General features: G+C 41.0%; 1 long non-coding RNA gene across 4 annotated transcripts; it reads left to right on the top strand.

Annotated features, from left to right (window-relative positions):
- The first annotated feature begins 1,180 nt into the window (after positions 1-1,180).
- Positions 1,181-3,939, top strand: LOC130464977 (uncharacterized). Of its 4 annotated transcripts, none has more exons than XR_008925276.1 (4): positions 1,181-2,630; positions 2,864-2,943; positions 3,245-3,318; positions 3,576-3,939. It is a non-coding gene; the product is annotated as an uncharacterized lncRNA (long non-coding RNA). The 4 variants fall into 4 exon arrangements; XR_008925275.1 differs by having other exon boundaries at positions 2,864-3,023; XR_008925277.1 differs by having other exon boundaries at positions 2,861-2,943.
- Positions 3,940-21,988: the final 18,049 nt, after the last annotated feature.

The following is a 21,988-nucleotide window of genomic DNA, read 5'->3' as shown; positions in this document are numbered from 1 at the left end:
TCTGAAGGCTACCTAAATAGAAAAATGCCTTCGTCCTCCTCAATGTGCATGTATATGAATCATAAAACACTACTAATAGTTGCAAACCAATACTCAAAATCAACGACACACCAAGAACTATCACACATTCCTAACCAAGTCAACCAGTCAACCACCAAGTCCACAAATAGTTAGTCAGAGTTGACTCATGTCATGGCATCAAAGTAACCGAATATCAAATCATGGCTAACACATCCACATTGCTCATCATCAAATGCCAAGAATCAAAACAATTTTCAATCAAAGGGGCACAGGGAAGCATGATTTTTGCCTCATCAAGGCCTCTCATCAAGGCGCCTCATCAAGACTTCTCGTCAAGGCACCTCATCAAGGCCTCTCATCAAGGCGCCTCATCAAGACTTCTCGTCAAGGCGCCTCATCAAGGCCTCTCATCAAGGCGCCTCATCAAGACTTCTCGTCAAGGCACCTCATCAAGGCCTCTCACCAAGGAGCCTCATCAAGACTTCTCGTCAAGGCGCCTCATCAAGGCCTCTCATCAAGGCGCCTCATCAAGGCCTCTCATCAAGGCCTCTCATCAAGGCGCCTCATCAAGGCCTCTCACCAAGGCGCCTCATCAAGGCCTCTCATCAAGGTGCCTCATCAAGGCTTCTCGTCAAGGCGCCTCATCAAGGCCTCTCACCAAGGCGCCTCATCAAGACTTCTCGTCAAGGCGCCTCATCAAGGCCTCTCATCAAGGCGCCTCATCAAGGCCTCTCATCAAGGCGCCTCATCAAGGCCTCTCGTCAAGGCGCCTCATCAAGACCTCTCATCAAGGCGCCTCATCAAGGCCTCTCACCAAGCGCCTCATCAAGGCCTCTCACCAAGGCGCCTCATCAAGACTTCTCGTCAAGGCGCCTCATCAAGGCCTCTCATCAAGGCGCCTCATCAAGGCCTCTCATCAAGGCGCCTCATCAACACTCTTCGTCAAATGCGCCTCATCAAGGCGCCCCATCAAGACTCCTCGACGGGACTCCTCGTCAGGACCCCTTATCAGAACCTATAAAACCGAACGGCTTACTAAACGCCTACAAATATAGGGGCAAACCCTCCAAAAAGAACCATCAGGACTAGCTCCTCGACAAGGAGTCCTCATCAAGACGCTTGTCCAAACTCCTTGTCAGGACTTGCAAGCTCCCCTCAAGACTTGGAAGCTCCCCATCAGGACTTACTCCCTCATGGACTTGCTCCCCATCGGGACTTGCTCCTCGTCAAGGCGCCTCATCAAGACGCCTTGTCCAAACTCCTTGTCAGGACTTGCAAGCTCCCCTCAAGACTTGCAAGCTCCCCATCGGGACTTACTCCCTCATGAACTTGCTCCCCATCGGGACTTGCTCCTCGTCAAGGCGCCTCATCAAGACGCCTTGTCCAAACTCCTTGTCAGGACTTGCAAGCTCCCCTGAAGACTTGCAAGCTCCCCATCGGGAATTACTCCCTCATGGACTTGCTCCCCATCGGGACTTGCTCCCATCATGACTCAATAAAGATAGTCAATCAATATCGACGCCTTCTCATTTGATGGTGTCAGAAAAGACTAATCGGTTGACGGCCTGAGGAGTGGCCTAGATTAGCGCCCCAAATTAGATTCATCACCTAAAACACTGGGATTACCGTCCACATACGGCAACAAAATTCATTTCAAAAAATCAGCGTATGACTGAAAAGGGATGAATACATAAAAAGTGCACAGAAGGCACAAAAATTCCTACACGCGCACACAGCGCGGAAACTAAAATAAAGAGTGCCAAAAAGTACCAATATTAATACAAAACGCTGGCACCGCGAAAACCAACAGTCAAAGAAAAGGTTAAGGACCAGGAGCGGTCAAACTACCATCCTGGACGTCCAGCCCGACGGAGGAATTCACTTCTTCTTCCTCCACGTCTTCCTCCTCCCAATCAGGACTTGCAAGCTCCTATCATGACTTGCAAACTCCCATCATGACTCATGTCTAGCCACATGTTAGAGCACAAGTTTCTCTCTAAATGTGCCCCAAGTTGAGTCACAACTGACAAAATGTTGCCTCCCGCCATAAGGTACTATTTGAGTCGCTCATTAATTTTCAAAGGCGATTTACCTTGTAAAAAGATAAGACCCCCTTTGAGGGGCAAATGATGTGGCAAAAAATAATTGGACATCATGTCCCAATGATAGCTTGACACATGTCCTCTATAAATGCTACGAAGGCCCGACTTGTTTGACAAGCCCAATCCTAAAAAGGCACCTTAAAGCCCTTTATTTCAAAACGCACCAGATAAGGACACATGTCCTCATCTCTAAAGATCAGCCAGTCATATAGCTAGGGTTTTCGGACACTTCCCAAAAACCCTAGCCCTATATATATAGTCCAATTCCCAAGGTAAAAGGGGCAATCAATTCATTCCCACCAACCTAAAACTATCTTTGCTCTGCCTTCTCTCAAAAAATTACTTCCCTCTCTAGCTTATACTTACTTAAGCATCGGAGGGAATATTCCTACAGGAATATTCTTGTTTTGCAGGTTGCCAGAGGTTCGTGCCAACTCATACTTGATACCTCCGAGGAACGCGTGACACGTCATCACCGTAAAAGATCCCACAACAGTGTACATGGTGGTAATTTCGACACTGAACTTTTTGAAGAAATGATATATCTCTATATTTATCATCTCATTGTACTTGATTCTTTGTATGCAGTGTACATATATATAAATTTCCCTTCACTACTGTAATATGTTTATTATTCATGCTTAGTTTAAATCCCTTACAGTACTTGCTGCTATTTGTTATAAACGGGTCGAGTTCCTTTTGTGGCCTTTGACTTTCGATTTAACATGTTGTTTTAGCAGGTATAACAGATAAAGCAACTCATGTTTACTGCAGCAAGCTGAGTAGTTAGAAATTGTTAGGGCATCAAGCTAGCCAATGAGTAAGTGGCTATGCATTTGCCAGTCTTGTGTTTTTAAAAGAGGGTGTGGCATAACTTTACTCTTTGTAGACAGCCTTAAGGTAATTCTCTTCAGTCATGGCACTTTCTTATTGTGCTACCTCATACTTGGGCCTTTTGATGTTTTTTTCGAGGTCTGTATTTATTTCTAGATTTGGGTATGGACAAAGGATTGAAATTACATATTTAAGGATGTTGGTTTTACCCAGATATGATCTAAATTATCAGGTTTAATAGGATAATGCGTATTCATTTTAGTTTTTCCTTTTTTGGTGGTGTTTAGGATTTGGAGAATTTGCGAATTCAGCTACGAGGTTTAACGTGCAATGGTTGGAGTTTGATAATTCCTATTTCAAGGTTCGTGTCATTTAAATTTGGTTCAAGACACAAAATACGGGGTTTTCATGTTCTTTGGCTAATATATATTGCTTAATTTATGTCATTAAAGCAAGGAGAGATGTAGATTTTCTTGGTTTTCCTGTTTTCCCAATTGATGTCAAAGATCCATCTTTCAAGGTAGTGAAAGCAATGCATAGACAGCATAGTCCATCAGAAATGCAACATTACATAGTCTTTTTTGTTTTCATCATTCCTAATTATTGTTATGTTTGTAGGTACGTATATGTTGAGAGATATGAAGCTGGCCAGGAAGCATGCATTTATCAAGGATTACACTGAAGCCCATACCAAACTCGACAACCTTGAAGCCACATTTATCCCCCCGAGTTCTGTCTTATTCCCAAATCTCATGTATTGGTTCTCTTTAACATTTGTATCTGGTTCTCCTCCTATAAAAACTTTCCTTTCTTTTGGGGTGGGTGAGGTGTGAGCCTCATACTATTTGTATCTAAAACTTTGTGCCCTCAAACCATCAAGCCATAAATTATCTTGAAGGCTAATGTATTATATATGAAGTACTCCAAAATACTGCTTATGTTTTATTGATGTATATGAAATACTTTGTATTTCATCCATTCACTTTTACTCGCAAAGTTTGTCATTTTCACGCATGCCAATGCACAAGTTAATTGTTGTAACTCTTGTTCTATAATTTAGCCTTGCAAACCCATATTTACAACATTTTAAGAAAATGATATGAAATGTGCGTTGTTAAACATGAAATAGGAATTAAAACATCATTATTGAATGGAGGAAGCATGTCACAAGTCAAAACAAATTCATTTGCTCAATATAAATTCTTTTTCTATAAAATGTTAATACTAGTTTAGACCTAACAAATGGCTAAGGTACTTACCAACAATATGAAGGACATTACCATCACAAAATCCAACAACAATGTTCATCTATATTGTGGTATGGCAATGACCATCTATATTGTAAGTAGTTTCCTCAAGAAATATTTAGATCAAAGTTTCAAAAGTAAGTGTTCTTTTTATCGTATAAATTATTATACGAACTATATATGGACTTGAATTGATATTTGAATATGTGATTTGGATCCCGAACACGTAACTTACATCAGATAAAGCCAAGGGAGGGATCGAGAAAAACAAAAATAAAATAATAAAAACACGAGTTACTAAAAATATTAAATTAAGATAAATAAAATAATTCAACTATAAATAACTAAAACAAAGGAAATAAATAAATAAGACTTATTTTGTGAAGGAAATATGTCATTCACCCAAGGTGCATTAAGTCTAATACCAAGGTTCAGATTAATTGCGAACAATTAATTCAGTGAGATCAAGTGATCGGAACAGCTAGCTGGAGCAATGCTTCCGATCAGTGAGTTCTAATGGATATTGAACTCACAACTTACTCTTGACTGAACCTACAAGGTCACACCAATGACACGTAACAGATCACCGGATTAAATGAATCGGAAATTCATTTAATAGCTTTTCGGGAATTAGTTGGAAACGTATTATACGATACGACCTTTGTCGGAATCGTATATCGTATCGCGAATATTCGTACGCGGGCGTGTGTGCGTGTTGCTTGGCTCGCACGGCTTCCCAGTGGCCTTGCTTCTTGCTTGGTCGGTTAGTAAGGTTAATGATATAACCTTACAACCTAGTTTCCAACACAAACACAATTCATATTGCTCAAACCCTAGAGACACAGAGAACCCTAATTCTCTCTGTGCCTCCAAAGTGAGTTCTTCCCAAAAGCAAAGTATCTTGATCAATTGTCTAAGCTACGATTATCAAGACGGATCTGATCGTGTCGGTGAACCAAGTAGAGGAACGACAAGTGGAGTTCTTTGTTCGTGTTCGTTGACAGATTATTGTGGAAAACACGCTTTGAATGTAAGTTTGCTTAATCTGTGCTTTATACATGTTTCCTGGCTTTGGGGATTGTTCCGCACATGTTATTATGTTTAACCGTATTCCCCTACAGTGGTATCATGAGCCTTATGTATTCAAAGCATGAATTAGCATGATTATTATTGTTTTTGCATCTGTCGAAATTTTGGATTTTTTGTTGATTTTTTGGAATTTTTTACGAATTATTGGATGAATTGCGTATAATCAGGTCCGAAATCAAAAATCATCGCCTTTTCGATTTTTAAAACCCTAATCTGATGGAAAACGATTTTCTAAGATCAATTCATGGGAATAGAATTGCAAAAACAGGCCTAGAAGTATCGTTTTTTGGGCATTTTTGTTAATTTTTCATTAAAAATTAAAAGTTTCGGACAGTAATTCAATTAAAAGGTCAACCTAAACTACTCTGAATTGCTTGAAATTTTGACACAATGTTGCTGGGTACATGCTTGATCTATGGTAAAAATTTCAGATTCTTCCGATAAGTATAAACCCTAATTTTGCGTTTCCCCAATTCGTAAAATTTGCAACCCTAATTGAATTTTAATTAATTTTGGTTTAATAATTCGGTTAATTGGGGAAGGGGGTATGATTTCATGGGTCAGTGGCTAATTTTAAAAATTATTGGATTAAAATTTTGATTGGTTTCGTTAATTTTAATCGCACTTAAACCAAATTATTAATAATCTGAAATTTAATTGTTAATGAACGATATAAAGTTTCGGATTTTATTAATTAAAAGTTCAAACTTTAAAGTTGATTCGATCGTTCTTGAAAGTTTGAATATTGTTAGCCCTTGATTTATTAATTTTACGAAATTGGATTGTCGTTAAAGTTTATTAAATCGTTAAAAATCGTTGTTTTTCGAAAATTAAATCGTAACTTTTTTTTTGAAAAATAAAATTAATGCAAGTTCGTGAATTAAATTTAATTTTATATAAGATGGTCCATTTTACGAACCAAAAACACGAACATGAGCATGGTGGAAGTATGGCTCGTCGAGCCATACGAGGCCATTATGCCCGACCGAGCCATGCGACACGGGCAGCAGCAGCGATGCTGCGTGCCTCGTGCGCGCTGGGCGAGGAAGGGCAGGCGAGGTAGCCTGGCGGGCTGCGATGAAGCGAGGCGCAAGCCTTGCGACGTCGAGCACTCACGATGCACAACACGCAGCGCAGGGCAGCATCGCTGCGGGGACGCGCGCGCGCGAGCGATGGGGCGGGGTGCGCGAGCTCTGCTCGTGTGCTCTTGGGCCTCACGCGAGGCGGGGCTGGGCACAAGCCTAGCCCAATCAAGCAATTGGACTTTTTTTTAAAAAAATCGTTTAATTCGTTGGGCTTCGTATATTTGCATTAATTTGGGCTAACGGGATATTTAATTTAATATTTTATTTGCTTGGGCCGGGCCGCGAGTTTTAATTTAATATTTCATAATTAATTATCCGGAATAATTATTGGTTTGAGTGGGAGCCACTAAATGAAATTAAAATGAAATAATTATTTTAATTATTTTGTAGGTCGCATTTTTTTATTAATTCAATTTTAATTAGAATAAAGTCTAAGGATTAATAATTTGGAAATTGATTAATCTTTTAGGACGCGTTTATGTGAACGTGAATTTTTAATTAATTCACGTAAATACTTGCATATTTACATGGGCCATTCGTTTTAGCACACGAATGGGTGAATGCGTAGAATATATATTTTATGCAATGCAGGTACTCCAAGTGACTAGTATGGCCAATTTAGGATAGTTAAATACGGTCTGCGTACCGTTCTATCTTTGAATGTAAATTTTTAGATATGGTCTGCGTACCATGGAAATTTTGATGAAATTTTATTATTTCAAGTATTTCTAAGTTTAGAACTTTAAGTTAGCATTTGAACGAAGATTCAAGACGATGCCAAGCTAACAAGGAGGTGATGAAGATTGGATGCTTCAAGACAAAAGTTTTGGGCCATACTAGATCACCATTTATTTATGCAACTTAATATATATTATGCGTGAATGTATGAATGTATGTATGCTTTGCATGAACAGGTTGTTTCCTATGAATCGATTAGTTATAAGTTCACTAAATAATCGAACTAACATAGAAACAACTAGGTCCAAGTAATATTGAGTTTTGAAAATTGCCTTCCAAATCAACACTTACAAAAATCTAGGGATCTAAGATAGTAGGTTTACGCTAAAGCGAGGTGCTATTTTAGTTGACTTAGGTGGTAAGGCGTTCTAAAGGAGCACGTTGATTGTGGTTGCAACTCAAACAACAAATGGCATTAAGTTGTGACAATGGGATAAATTATGGCATTAATTTATTAACCAAGAGTAATTTGGAGATTACTAGCAATAGGTTTTGCTTACCTAAAATCTTAAACTACTTAAGACATGCTAAAGCTGCTTAAGGATTTAGGACTTTTGGGGTCTTGGAATCGTTTCATTCATTTTGGACCATGTTTTTGCTTTTTGCATGAAGGAAATGTTTTAATAGCTTTAATGATTGCATGTTTTTTCTTTTATTTCAAAGTTATTGAATTGTATGAATGGTTATTTATTGCAAATTCTTTTCGATTGTAGTAATCAAAATGGTCGCAAACATAACGACAATCATATCATCTGAAATTCTGGATGTTGAGTTAGACTTGACTAATTTTCTTGAATGGAAAGAGAAACTTATCGAAGTTTTGAAAGTTAATGGCATACACTATGTCATTGAACAACCTTTCCCTAGCTATGATGCGCGAGGCATGACTCCTGAAAGGTACAGAAGTTGGGCACTTCACAAGTACCTTGTCACGGAGTTCATCCTTAAGTCTATCCCTGAGAGTTGGAGAGGAAGGTTCATTACTTTTGAACCTCAAGCTCTCCTAAGTAGCCTCGAGGATAAGTGTGCGGGTTTTCGACCCTTGTGCCAAACTGGTGGCAATGGGGTCGACGAATTGGCTAATTCGATGGGCGACCTCAAGCTCGTAACCCCACGCAAGTTGTGCCTAGAAATCGAACTTCTAGAGGCACAAAGGCGCATTTACTCTATCAAGATGGACAAGAACACACCAATTCGGTCTCATGTGGATATGATGTCTGGATTATTCTTCACAATTGAAAGACTTGGTGGTTCCATCAAAGAGTCAGTAGCTATTGCACTAGTGCTGAATTCTCTTCATAAGGATTATGAAGGTTTTAAGATGCACTATCTCTTTCATCAGAAAGAGAGCACATTCTGTGAACTTGTGGAATTGCTCGTGAAATTCGAGAGAATCCTTAAGTTCAATCAAGACCCTTTGAATGTGAGGTGCACAAAATTCAAGAAAGTAGGCAAGGGGAAGAAAAGCAAGGCTGCATCTTCGTCCACTCCCGGAGGGCATCTAGCGCCTCCCAAGAGCAAGATGAAGAGGAATGCTTCTCCTGCTACATCGCAATGCTTCAATTGTAATGAAATTGGTCATTACAAGCGAGATTGCCCCAAACTAAAGGAAGAGAAGAAGGACGGAAACGTTGCTTCTCCTTCAGGTATGTATGTTATACATTGTAATCTTGCTAATTCTACTTCTTGGGTATTCGATACTGGTTGTGGCTCACACTTATGTTCCAATTCACAGGGACTAAGGAGAAGTAGAAAGCTTGATAAAGGCGAGATGGATCCACGCGTGGGAAATGGAGCACGGATTGCTGCATTAGCCGTAGGATCTTATTTTATTTCTTTGCCTAGTGGGTTTGTTTTGGAACTAGAAAACTGTTACTATGTTCCTAGTATCACCAGAAACATCATTTCCGTTTCAAGTTTGGATTCTAAAGGTTTTAGTTTTCAATTTAAAGACAATAGTTGTTCTTTTTCTTTGAATGGAATGTTTTATGGTTCAGCACAACAAGAAAACGGTCTTTATATGCTAGATACGAGCAAACACATTTATAACATAAATACCAAAAAGGCTAAAACTGGTGATTCGGATCTCACATTTCTGTGGCATTGTCGATTAGGCCATATAAACATAAAGCGCATGGAATTACTTCAACGGAAAGGAATTCTAGAATCATTCGACTTAGAGAAGATTGATCAATGCGAATCTTGTTTACTTGGCAAAATGACAAAGCAACCTTTCTCAAAGGTGGGAGAAAGAGCAAGCGAACTACTAGGGCTAATACATACGGACGTATGTGGGCCTATGAGTACGAAAGCTAGAGGTGAGTTCAGCTATTTCATAACGTTTACAGACGACTTCAGTAGATATGGCTATATTTACTTAATGAAGCACAAGTCTGAATCGTTTGAGAAATTCCGAGAATTTCAAAATGAAGTAGAGAATCAACATGGCAAGAAAATCAAAGCTCTAAGATTAGATCGAGGAGGTGAATATCTTAGCCACGAGTTTGATGACCATCTAAAAGAATGCGGTATTCTTTCTGAATTGACTGCTCCGGGGACACCTCAATGGAATGGAGTGTCAGAACGGAGAAATAGGACCTTACTCGATATGGTCAGGTCAATGATGGGTCAGGCTGAACTACCTTTATAGTTCTGGGGACATGCTTTGCAAACTGCAGCACTCACACTGAATCGTGCTCCGTCAAAAGCTGTTGAAAAGACTCCATACGAATTATGGACTGGGAAACTTCCAAAGTTGTCTTTTCTGAAGATTTGGGGTTGCGAAGCATATGTCAAGCGATTAATTTCGGACAAGCTACAACCTAAATCTGACAAATGTTTCTTCGTTGGGTATCCAAAAGAAACTATGGGGTATTATTTCTACAACAAGTCAGACAACAAGGTATTCGTTGCTCGTGACGGTGTCTTTTTGGAAAGAAATCATATTTCCAAATTGACAAGTGGGAGAATAATAGACCTCGAAGAGATTCGAGACGAACAACGAACTCAGAACTCTTTAGAAGCAGTTCAAGTTGATGAACCTCCAAGGTCTTTAGAAGATCCAGTGGGAGTAGTTCCTCAAAACGTTGTTGCCCCTCGTAGGTCAAATAGAACTATTTTTCAGCCGGACAGATGGACAGGCGTCCTCTTGACTGAAACTTAGACGTTCTCATATTGGAAGTGATGAACCTTTGACTTACAAGCAAGCTATGATGAGCCAAAGCTCCATTAAATGGTTAGAGGCCATGCAATCTGAAATAGACTCCATGTCTGAAAATCAAGTCTGGGATTTGGTTGATTTGCCGGATGGGTTCACACCTATCGGATGCAAATGGGTCTTCAAGTTGAAGAAAGACAAAGATGGAATTGTATACATATACAAGGCTAGATTGGTAGCAAAAGGTTACAGGCAAGTTCACGGCGTTGACTACGATGAAACCTTTTCTCCAGTCGCGATGCTTAAGTCTATTCGGATAATCCTTGCAATTGCCGCTTTTCATGACTATGAAATATGGCAAATGGATGCCAAAACTGCCTTCTTGAACGGTGTTCTTGAAGAGACTGTGTTCATGACACACCCGGAGGGTTTTGTCGATCAAAAGAACCAAGGAAAGGTATGCAAGCTTAAGAAGTCCATCTACGGACTAAAGCAGGCATCAAGGAGTTGGAATAAATGATTTGATGAAGCAGTCAATAAGTTTGGCTTCATCAAGAATCAGGACGAATCTTGTGTATACAAGAAGGTCAGTGGGAGTAAAATTGCATTCCTAGTCTTGTATGTTGACGACATACTGCTTATTGGAAACGACATTCCTATGTTGGAGTCTGTAAAGACTTGGCTCGGGAAGTGTTTCTCAATGAAGGAATTAGGGGAGGCACAGTACATATTGGGCATCAAGATCTATAGGGGTAGATCTAAGAGGATGATTGGACTAAGCCAAAGCACGTACATTGACAAAGTGCTAGCTAGGTTCAATATGATGGAAGCCAAGAGAGGCCATCTACCCATGTCACATGGCGTATATCTAAGCAAGAATCAGTGTCCCAAAACATCTGATGAGCATAGAAAGATGAGTGGAATTCCATATGCTTCGGCTATTGGATCCATCATGTATGCTATGATTTGTACAAGGCCGGATGTTTCGTTCGCACTCAGTGCAACGAGCAGGTACCAGTCAGAACCAGGTGAGGCGCATTGGACTGCTGCCAAGAACATCCTAAAGTACCTGAAAAGGACTAAGGATCAGTTTCTGGTTTATGGTGGTACAGATGAGTTGATTGTTAAGGGCTATACGGACGCAAGCTTTCAAACCGACATAGATGATTTCAGATCACAGTCTGGGTTTGTGTTCTGCCTCAACGGCGGAGCAGTAAGCTGGAAAAGTGCTAAGCAAAGCACTATTGCGGATTCTACAACTGAAGCCGAGTACATTGCTGCCTCAGAAGCAGCAAAGGAAGCTGTTTGGATTCGGAAGTTCATCGAAGAAGTTGGTGTTGTCCCCTCCATTAAAGGACCAATGGCTTTGTATTGCGACAATAGCGGAGCCATTGCCCAGGCAAAGGAGCCTAGGAGCCACCAGAAGTCCAAGCACGTACTGCGGCGATTTCACATACTTCGAGAGATTGTTGAAAGAAAGGAAATCGAGATTTGCAAGGTTGGAACTGACGACAACGTCGCGGATCCATTGACTAAACCGTTGCCACAAGTGAAACACATCGCACATGTAGCAACCATGGGAATCAAGCATGTTGGAGAATGGCTTTGATTTTCTAAGTATTGTTTTAGAACATCTGTTAGATCTATGTTTAAAACAATTGGTTTAACCATTTCATATTTATGAAATTTATTTATTTCATATTCATTTAATTGTGGTTTAGAATTAAATGATAAGTCAATGTGATTCAAATCATTCAAATAGGATGTCAAGATGGATTCTTTGACAAAGAAACACCCATAAGTGAACTTGAATATTGAAGTCACAAAGGATCCCTAATCCAGGTCATTGAAAGGTGGACGACCAATGACTAATGAAGAATAGATTGCAAGTAGATTACTTAGTTCTGTTTCTTGAACTAGAGTGACTGGATGTCAGAATCTTTTGCATAGATACTTATTGGATCTTGTATCGGATTGACCATGAGAACTCTTTAAGAGATTAAAGTCATGTCATAGGTAGTTCTCATTAATGGTGATTAGAAACCGTTCCTCGGAACATGAGCGATTATGTCTGCTCGTTTGAGAATTAGTTCGCTTTGATACCAGCTAAGCGTCGCACCGTAAAAGGAGGCTATAAAAGCAGTTATTGGGTGTACTATGAATCAAAGTGGGTGTTCATAGATTGCAAGAATGGATTGTCCTCCTATCTTTGATAGGATATGGTGTTGTTGTGTAACAAGCCTCTCGGAGAGTTAGATACTGTAAAATGCATGGCCGTGCTCAGAATGGTTAGGCTTAACCTTCTGCAAAAGTTTGACAGTTGAACTCTGTAATCCGAGAAACACTTCTGGACCTAATAAGGATGGCTTGGATCTTACTTATGTTTAGTAAGTAACACTAAGCGACAAAGGAATGTGGATGCACACTTGTCTGAATGACAAGTGGGAGATTGAAGGAAATATGTCCTTCACCCAAGGTGCATTAAGTCTAATACCAAGGTTCAGATTAATTGCGAACAATTAATTCAGTGAGATCAAGTGATCTGAACAGCTAGCTGGAGCAATGCTTCCAATCAGTGAGTTCTAATGGATATTGAACTCACAACTTACTCTTGAATGAACCTACAAGGTCACACCAATGACACGTAACAGATCACCGGATTAAATGAATCGGAAATTCATTTAATAGCTTTTCCGGAATTAGTTGGAAACGTATTATACGATACGATCTTTGTCGGAATCGTATATCGTATCACGAATATTCGTAAGCTGGGCGGCACGAATAAATCGCATCGTACGACGGTGATTCGTCGTATACGAAACGATAAATAATATATCGGAAATATATTAAATCGCGAATACGAAGGGCATCGGAGTTGCCGGCCCCGTCGAGCCAAGCACGTAAGCGTGCAAGGCCCAACGAGCCCGCAAGCTTGCGAGCCAAGGCAAGCCCATTGGGCGCGAGCACGCAGCAGCAAGCAATAGCGCAACAGCAGCGACGAGCGAGCAAGGCCCACGGCCCAGCTGCTCGGCGCGCGCGCTGTGGGCTTCGGCCTGCAGTGTGTCGCTGGGCACGCGGGCGTGTCTCCGTGTTGCTTGGCTCGCACGGCTTGCTAGCCGGCCTTGCTTTTTGCTTGGTCGGTTAGTAAGGTTAATGATATAACCTTACAACCTAGTTTCCAACACAAACACAATTCATATTGCTCAAACCCTAGAGACACAGAGAACCCTAATTCTCTCTGTGCCTCCAAAGTGAGTTCTTCCCAAAAGCAAAGTATCTTGATCAATTGTCTAAGATACGATTATCAAGACGGATCTGATCGTGTTGGTGAACCAAGTAGAGGAACGACAAGTGGAGTTCTTTGTTCGTGTTCGTTGACAGATTATTGTGGAAAACACGCTTCGAATGTAAGTTTGCTTAATCTGTGCTTTATACATGTTTCCTGGCTTTGGGGATTGTTCCGCACATGTTATTATGTTTAACTGTATTCCCCTACATTTTGAAATAAGATTAGACATATAAAGGTTTAATATTTTATGAAAATAAAATAAAAGTAATTAACATAAAATTTATTCTTTTTACTTAATAGAATAGAGTAAAGGTCAAAAATTCAAAAAAATATATGATTGTGTGAGGGTTCAAACCTCAGACTTTTATGTCAAATATAGAGGACTTGATGACAAACCACCAAGACATTATTTGTTTTGTGTCATTTATTGCACGTTTTATTTAAGTACTAATTAAATTTTGTATAACTATAAAAAAAAAGTTGTGATTTTGGGCCCAAAAAAACCCTACACACCGCGCGTCACCTCACGGTAAATCCGGCCGCAAAGGCCCAACCACGAGGTGGTTTAGGAGAGGTTGTGTCGCAAAAGGTGGGGGAGGCCGGTGCGAAGGGGGGAGGGGGCTTCGACCGGGGGGGGCTAGCTGCGACAAGGAGGGGATGCGACGGGAGGTGGTTGCATAGGCGTCGGGCAAGGGGCTGCATCGACGTCGGGGAAAGGGATGCGACGGGGAGGGGCCTGCGGCGGGTGTGGGTGGGTGGGTGGTGAAGGTTGGTGGTCCGGCGAGGTGGTTAAGGAGAGGAGAGAGAAAATTATTAAAACCCCATTCTTAATTATCACTAATTATTTTTTATCTATTTTGGAAATTAATTTTTGATTTACACAAAAATAAAAATAAAAACCGATTTTTGATATTTTCTAAAATTATTTAATTAGTTTTTAGATAATAAAAAGGTAATGTAAAATTAATTTATGTGATCCAAATTAATTCCCTTATCATGGTGATTTTTATTATGACTATCTTAGAATTTTCAATTATAAACCTGGTCCATGAACCAGGGCAACAGAGTAATTTTGGCTGGACAACATGTGTAACTGTCACATGAAAGATTTTAACTATATGAGTATCACAGTGATTATGTAATTTAAAGAGTTACTATCTGATTTATAAAGTTTCTATGCGATTTGTATCTAACCTACTTTTATATACGTTTTAAACGTTTTTTATTTTTCAAAAATTTCAGATATGCATTCATTTTATTTCTCTATTTATTTTCTCTCTATGCTTTTCAGACTTTTACAAATTTCTAGGGTTTGTTCATTTTTGTTCGGTTTTCTACGTAATTATTATATAATTCTCATAATTGGATCTACTTGAGGAGGAAACGAGAAAGTAGTAGATCAAGAAGGAGGTTCGCCATTACCGAAACCGAATCGAAGAATTTGCGCTCGTTCCAAATCATCGCAAGAATTTTGAGAGATAACATCTCGGTTCGTTGTTTTTAAAGTATTTTAAGTCTATTTTTATTTAAAATTGAAAATGTTTGTTGTTTGGAGAAATTAGCGTTTTTGTTTTGCCGAAATATCGTTTTCACTTCTCGAATTTGACCAGTGGCTTCGCTAGTTTAAATAGTAACAATATGAGTTATACAGTACTTTTATGATTTAAAGAGGTACTATGTGATTTTTAGAGAATCTATGCGATTTTAACTATAACTGTTGTGGGATCTTTTGTGGTGATGACGTGTCACGCGTTCCTCTGAGGTTTCAAGTATGCGCTGGCACGAACTTTCTGCAACCTGCAAAACAAGAATATTCTCGTAGGAATATCCCTCTGATGCCTAAGTAAGTATTGGCTAAAGAGAGAAATAATTTGTAGAGAGAAGGTAGAGCAAAGATAGTTTAAGGTTGGTGGGAATGAATTGAATGCCCCTTTTTCCTAGGGATCTGCACTATTTATAGTGCTAAGGTATCTTGGGACTTGATCCTGAAACCCAGGCCTGATGATTGGGTGCTTCCCCAGATTTAGGACATGTGTCCGATAATAGGAGGTCTGATTAGACCTGTTGGGCCCTTTGCATGTTGGGCTTTTAGACATGATTTGACCAGGGATTCTTCCAATCAAAGGGGGTCATGGGCCTAAGAGATGGGCCCTGGGTCTGGATGCGGATATGGGCTCAGTATGGATTCTGGGTATCCATGTTGGAGAATCTTTGTCTTCCTTTTTGGCCATCCTAGTAAAGCCTTGTGGCAGTCTATTATTTTAGGCCACATCATTTGCCCCTCAAGGAGGGTGCCCCTTGTTATGGTGGAGTTCGTTGTTCTTGGAGTTGTGGACAACTTGTCTGACCATTTCAGCAGTTTGATCACTTATTGGTAAGCGTTTTTGTTAGTTTCCTGTTTCTGCATGTATCTGAAATTTTTACTTTTTTGATGCTTTTATTTCTTAGGGAGGCGTCCTATCAGTTGCCATTTCTCTTGTATCTAACGGCGTACCCGTTCTTTTGCTTTTTCCTCTTTTCTTAAGTCAGATGTCCTGTTCGTTATGCAGGACGGCATGACTCGTATTAAGCAGACAACCAACGTAGGTGCATGGGGAGTACCACGAGAGAGGGACAGCAGGGTTCCTTTTTCGAACCCGTCCCAAGGAAATAGGGGTGGAGTTAACTCCTCCCATCATTCAGGAGACGGGGGTTCCAGGGCGGCACGTTCTTCAAGGAGAAGAAAGAGTGTGGCCTGCCGTCCTCGTGTCCCTCGTGAGGATTTTGAAGATGATTCTTCCAGCTCTTCGGACGAGGAGTTTGCAAAGAACCTTCCTACTATGGTTCGTGGAAAAGAGGATGTGGACTTGTTTCCTTCTGACATCCTCCCCGGCAAGAAATGGTTGCGATACCTAAGGGAGCAAGGACGTGACTTCGAGCGTTTCTTGCTCTTGCCTCGTGGCTTTAGTTTTAGGTGCCCTCGTCCCTTTAATACTGTAGACCGTCTTTCTTTGGGAGAGGTTGCTGTCTATACGACCGCCTTCATATTAGGCCTTAGGTTTCCTCTGCACCCTTTTGTAATGGACGTTTTAGATGGTTGTGACATTGGCCTAGCCAAGCTGACCCCTAATTCTTGGGCGAATGTCTTTGGTTATATTGCCAAGTGTGCGTTGAGTGACGTCACCCCCCTTCCTTTCCTTCCTTTGTTAGACTTGTAGACATCGCTCCTTCTTCTCGTTCTCCCCAGGGATGGTTCACCCTGTATAGCCGGCGGGGTTATAAGACGGTAGTGGGTAAGTCCTCTAGCTAGGTAAGGTGGAGGACCAAATGGTCTATTATCCGAATGGAGGACCTCCCTCTTTCAGAGCGTCTTTCACGCTGGAATTACTGGCCTCGCTTTTGGGCTGACGTCTATCCTCGCCTTCTGTCAAGGGAATGTAGGCTCATAAAGCCTTTATTTCAGGACAAAATGTATCGGCTGTCCGCAAAGAGTCACGCGTGGTGCCTAATAGTTGGCTTCCCCATGTGGGTCAGTTCACCAACATGGGCTTTCTTGCGGCCATTGGTCTCTGCCCTTACTTGCATAGAGGTAGTATTGCATTTATTTTCCACAAAAAAACCTTGTTTTCTTATCCTTCACTGATCCCCTTGGTTTGTGTAGATTCTTCCATGAGTCGTTTGTCCCCAGAATACAAGGGTTTGGTGGACGTGCCTACCTGGTTGTCCCAGGTGTATACTGATGATGTCTTCAAGGCCGTGGAGGCCAAGAAGAAAGAATCTTCAAAGAAGTCTGATGAAGGGGCTTCAGGTGACGCTTCAAAGGTACATTTTATTCAATTGGACGCATTCCTGTAATCTTTAAAGTCTATGCTGGTTTTTTCACCCTTTTCATTTTTAGGAGCCCACCTCGTCGGCTACGAAGAAGCGTCCTGCCTCTTCGGCGGTGGCCCCTAAGCCCAATCGAAATATGTCAAGCGATTAATTTCGGACAAGCTACAACCTAAATCTGACAAATGTTTCTTCGTTGGGTATCCAAAAGAAACTATGGGGTATTATTTCTACAACAAGTCAGACAACAAGGTATTCGTTGCTCGTGACGGTGTCTTTTTGGAAAGAAATCATATTTCCAAATTGACAAGTGGGAGAATAATAGACCTCGAAGAGATTCGAGACGAACAACGAACAACGAACTCTTTAGAAGCAGTTCAAGTTGATGAACCTCCAAGGTCTTTAGAAGAGCCAGTGGGAGTAGTTCCTCAAAACGTTGTTGCCCCTCGTAGGTCAAATAGAACTATTTTTCAGCCGGACAGATGGACAGGCATCCTCTTGACTGAAAACTTAGACGTTCTCATATTGGATAGTGATGAACCTTTGACTTACAAGCAAGCTATGACGAGCCCAAGCTCCATTAAATGGTTAGAGGCCATGCAATCTGAAATAGACTCCATGTCTGAAAATCAAGTCTGGGATTCGGTTGATTTGCCGGATGGGTTCACACCTATCGGATGCAAATGGGTCTTCAAGTTGAAGAAAGACAAAGATGGAATTGTATACATATACAAGGCTAGATTGGTAGCAAAAGGTTACAGGCAAGTTCACGGCGTTGACTACGATGAAACCTTTTCTCCAGTCGCAATGCTTAAGTCTATTCGGATAATCCTTGCGATTGCCGCTTTTCATGACTATGAAATATGGCAAATGGATGTCAAAACTGCCTTCTTGAACGGTGTTCTTGAAGAGACTGTGTTCATGACACAGCCGGAGGGTTTTGTCGATCAAAAGAACCAAGGAAAGGTATGCAAGCTTAAGAAGTCCATCTACGGACTAAAGCAGGCATCAAACGGATGAGGCGGGCCGAGGTGGCGAATATTCCCCTATCTGGAGGGTTTAGCTCAGAGGAGAAGGACAAGATCCTTTCGGCCGTCTACGATCCTATTCCCGAGGAGTATATAAACTCTCTTCCTGGAATTGACCTAGGGTACTTTGGGGCCATGCAGTCCCTCATACTTGATGTAATTATTTTTTATTTTTTTTGGTAACTGAATTAAGTCTGTTTTGGATTGCGGCAACTCTTCATCCGTTGTGCCGAGGGTAGGCATTACCGCTTTGACATGCACCGAGAGATGTTGAAGCCCAAGGTGTTAGGTTATGATACATATGATATTACATAAATCATGCGGAAACAACCATTAACCCAGGAATACATATTATTTACACATAATCATATAGCATAATTTAGATGCATACTCTTTGTTGCGTGCCCTCCCTAGCTGCGCCCGAACCGAACAAGAACAAGTCTTTAGGACTCCAAGTGTCGTCCCTCCGTAGATAGTCCACAGCACGTCCGGATCCGCCTTAAGATTGACCAACTAGAATCGCCCTTAAGGTACTAGAATTTTCGGCACTTTTGAGCAAGATGTGTGATTGAATTTTTCTCTCAAAAACTCACTTTGAATACTTTGAAACTCGTTATAAATTGTGAACCCAGGCCACATATTTATAGGGGTATGGAAAGGGAATTGGAATCCTATTCAGATACAAATTAATCAAACCTAGAATCCTACAAGAACTCTAATTAATTAATTTATCTAATAGAATTAGGAATTTAATCATTAACCGAACTCTGCATGTGTTTAGGAATCGTGCATGAACACAAACACTCACGCACACACACACGGCAGCCATGATGGGCCGCCCATGCGCGTGCGTGCGAGCAGCAGCCCACGCAGCGAGGCCTACGCGAGCTACAAGCCCACGTAGCTCCTGCGCGCGCTGCGCGCGCTGTGCGCGCTGCCTCGGCCTGGCCTTGCGCTGGGCCTGGCGTGGCCTTGGCTGTTCGTGTGGCGCGCTTGGCTTGCTGGGCGATGGCATGGCTTCGTGCTGGGCCCTCGTCCGGCAGGCCTCGTCCGATGCTTATTCGTACGATACGCTTCCGATTAAATTTTCGATTACGGAATTCATTTCCGATACGAACAATATTTAATATTTCCAATTTCGGAATTAATTTCCGTTTCGAACAAATATTTAATATTTCCGTTTCCGGAGTTATTTTCCGATTCCGATAATATTTCCGATTCTGACAATATTTCCGTTTCCGGCAATATTTCCGATTCTGGCAATATTTCCATTTCCGATAATATTTTCCGATACGTACCATGTTTCCGTTTTCGGCAACATCTACGACTTGGATAATATTTATATTTCCGATACGATCCATATTTCCGTTTCCGGTAATATCATCGTTTCCGGAGTATTCATTTCTTGCCTGCGACGATCTCAGCTCCCACTGAAACCAAGATCCGTCGATTCCGAATATTCATAGATGGAGTATTTAATGCCATTAAATACTTGATCCGTTTACGTACTATTTGTGTGACCCTATGGGTTCAGTCAAGAGTAAGCTGTGGATTAATATCATTAATTCCACTTGAACTGAAGCGGCCTCTAGCTAGGCATTCAGCTCACTTGATCTCACTGAATTATTAACTTGTTAATTAATACTGAACCGCATTTATTAGACTTATCATAGAATGCATACTTGGACCAAGGGCATTATTTCCTTCAGTCTCCCACTTGTCCTTAGGGACAAATGTGCATTTCCTAATTCCTTTGTCGCTCGATGCTTGCTCTTGAACATAAGGTAAGAGTTGTCATCCTTATTATGTCCAGAGGTGTTCCTCGGTTTCAGAGTTCAACTGATCAAATAAACATATAATCATAGCCTATGATTCATCCGAGCACGGCCATGCATTTCACAGTTTCTAGCTCTCCGAGTGGCCTTGTACAACTTTTAAGCATCTCATCCCGATTTATGGGAGGACAATCCCAATCTTGCGATCTTGAGATTAGACTTCGTTTGATAGGTGATTACCTGAGCGTTGCCTTTATAGCCTCCTTTTACGGTGCGACGGTTGGTCAACGTCAAAGCAACCAGTTCTCAAACAAGTAATCTCAAATCACTCAGGTATTGAGGATTTAGTGTCTAATAATTTAATGAAATTTACTTATGACAGACTTTCATCTCTTACAGTAAAGTTTCATAGGTCTTGTCCGATACTAGTCTTCCCAAAGTAAGTATCTATGCAAATGATTATGACATTGCCATGTCCACATAGTTCAAGAAACAGAACTACTAGTCATCTTGCATTCTAGTCGTCTAACGTTTTCTATGCGTCCAATTTTATAGAAAACTCCGACTAGGGACCATTTTCAACCTTTGACATTCAAGCTCACTTGATAGACATTTCTTAGTCACAGGACTGGTCCTGACAGTCTATCTTGAATATATCGTCAAATTGAAGGGACTCATCATTTAATAAACCACAAATTAAATGGAAAAATGAATTCTTTTCATTTATTGTGAATGATTAACCAATAATGTTTTACAAAGATTTAAACTCTAAAACTTTAAAACATTAAACAGAGACATCAAAGCCATTCTCCAATATGCCTGATTCCCACAGCTGCAGTGTGCGAGTTGTGCTTCGCTTGCGGCAGAGGTTTAGTTAATGGATCTGATATGTTGTCATCAGTTCCAATCTTGCTTATCTCGACTTCTTTTCTTTCAACGAACTCTCGTAGAAGGTGAAATCTACGAAGTACATGCTTGACTCTCTGGTGGTGTCTAGGCTCTTTTGCCTGTGCAATAGCTCCGTTATTGTCACAATACAGGGCTATTGGTCCTTTAATGGAGGGGACTACACCAAGTTCACCTATGAACTTCCTTAGCCATATAGCTTCCTTTGCTGCTTCATGTGCAGCAATGTACTCCGCTTCAGTTGTAGAATCCGCAATGGTGCTTTGCTTAGCACTTTTCCAGCTTACTGCTCCTCCGTTGAGGCAGAAGACAAACCCAGACTGTGATCTGAAATCATCTTTGTCGGTTTGGAAACTTGCGTCCGTATAGCCTTTAACAATTAATTCATCATCTCCACCATAGACCAGGAAGTCATCTTTGTGCCTTTTCAGGTACTTCAGAATGTTCTTGGCAGCAGTCCAATGCGCCTCTCCTGGGTCTGACTGGTATCTGCTCGTAGCACTGAGTGCGTACGCAACATCCGGGCGTGTACATATCATAGCATACATTATTGAACCAATCAATGATGCATATGGAATCCCATTCATTCGTCTACGCTCATCAAGTGTTTTTGGGCACTGAGTCTTGCTTAGAGTCATTCCATGAGACATGGGTAGGTAGCCTCGCTTGGAGTCCGCCATCTTGAACCTATCAAGCACCTTATTGATATAAGTGCTTTGACTAAGTCCAATCATCCTTTTAGACCTATCTCTGTAAATCTTGATGCCCAATATGTACTGTGCTTCTCCTAGATCCTTCATCGAAAAACATTTCCCAAGCCAAATCTTGACAGAGTTCAACATAGGAATGTCATTTCCGATAAGTACTATGTCGTCGACATATAATACTAGGAAAGCAATTTTGCTCCCAC

Source organism: Spinacia oleracea, unplaced genomic scaffold (genome assembly GCF_020520425.1).
Source record: "Spinacia oleracea cultivar Varoflay unplaced genomic scaffold, BTI_SOV_V1 SOVchr0_020, whole genome shotgun sequence".
Classification (NCBI taxonomy): domain Eukaryota; kingdom Viridiplantae; phylum Streptophyta; class Magnoliopsida; order Caryophyllales; family Amaranthaceae; genus Spinacia; species Spinacia oleracea.
The sequence above is the reverse complement of the archived record's forward strand: the minus strand, read 5'-3'. Positions and strand labels throughout refer to the sequence as shown.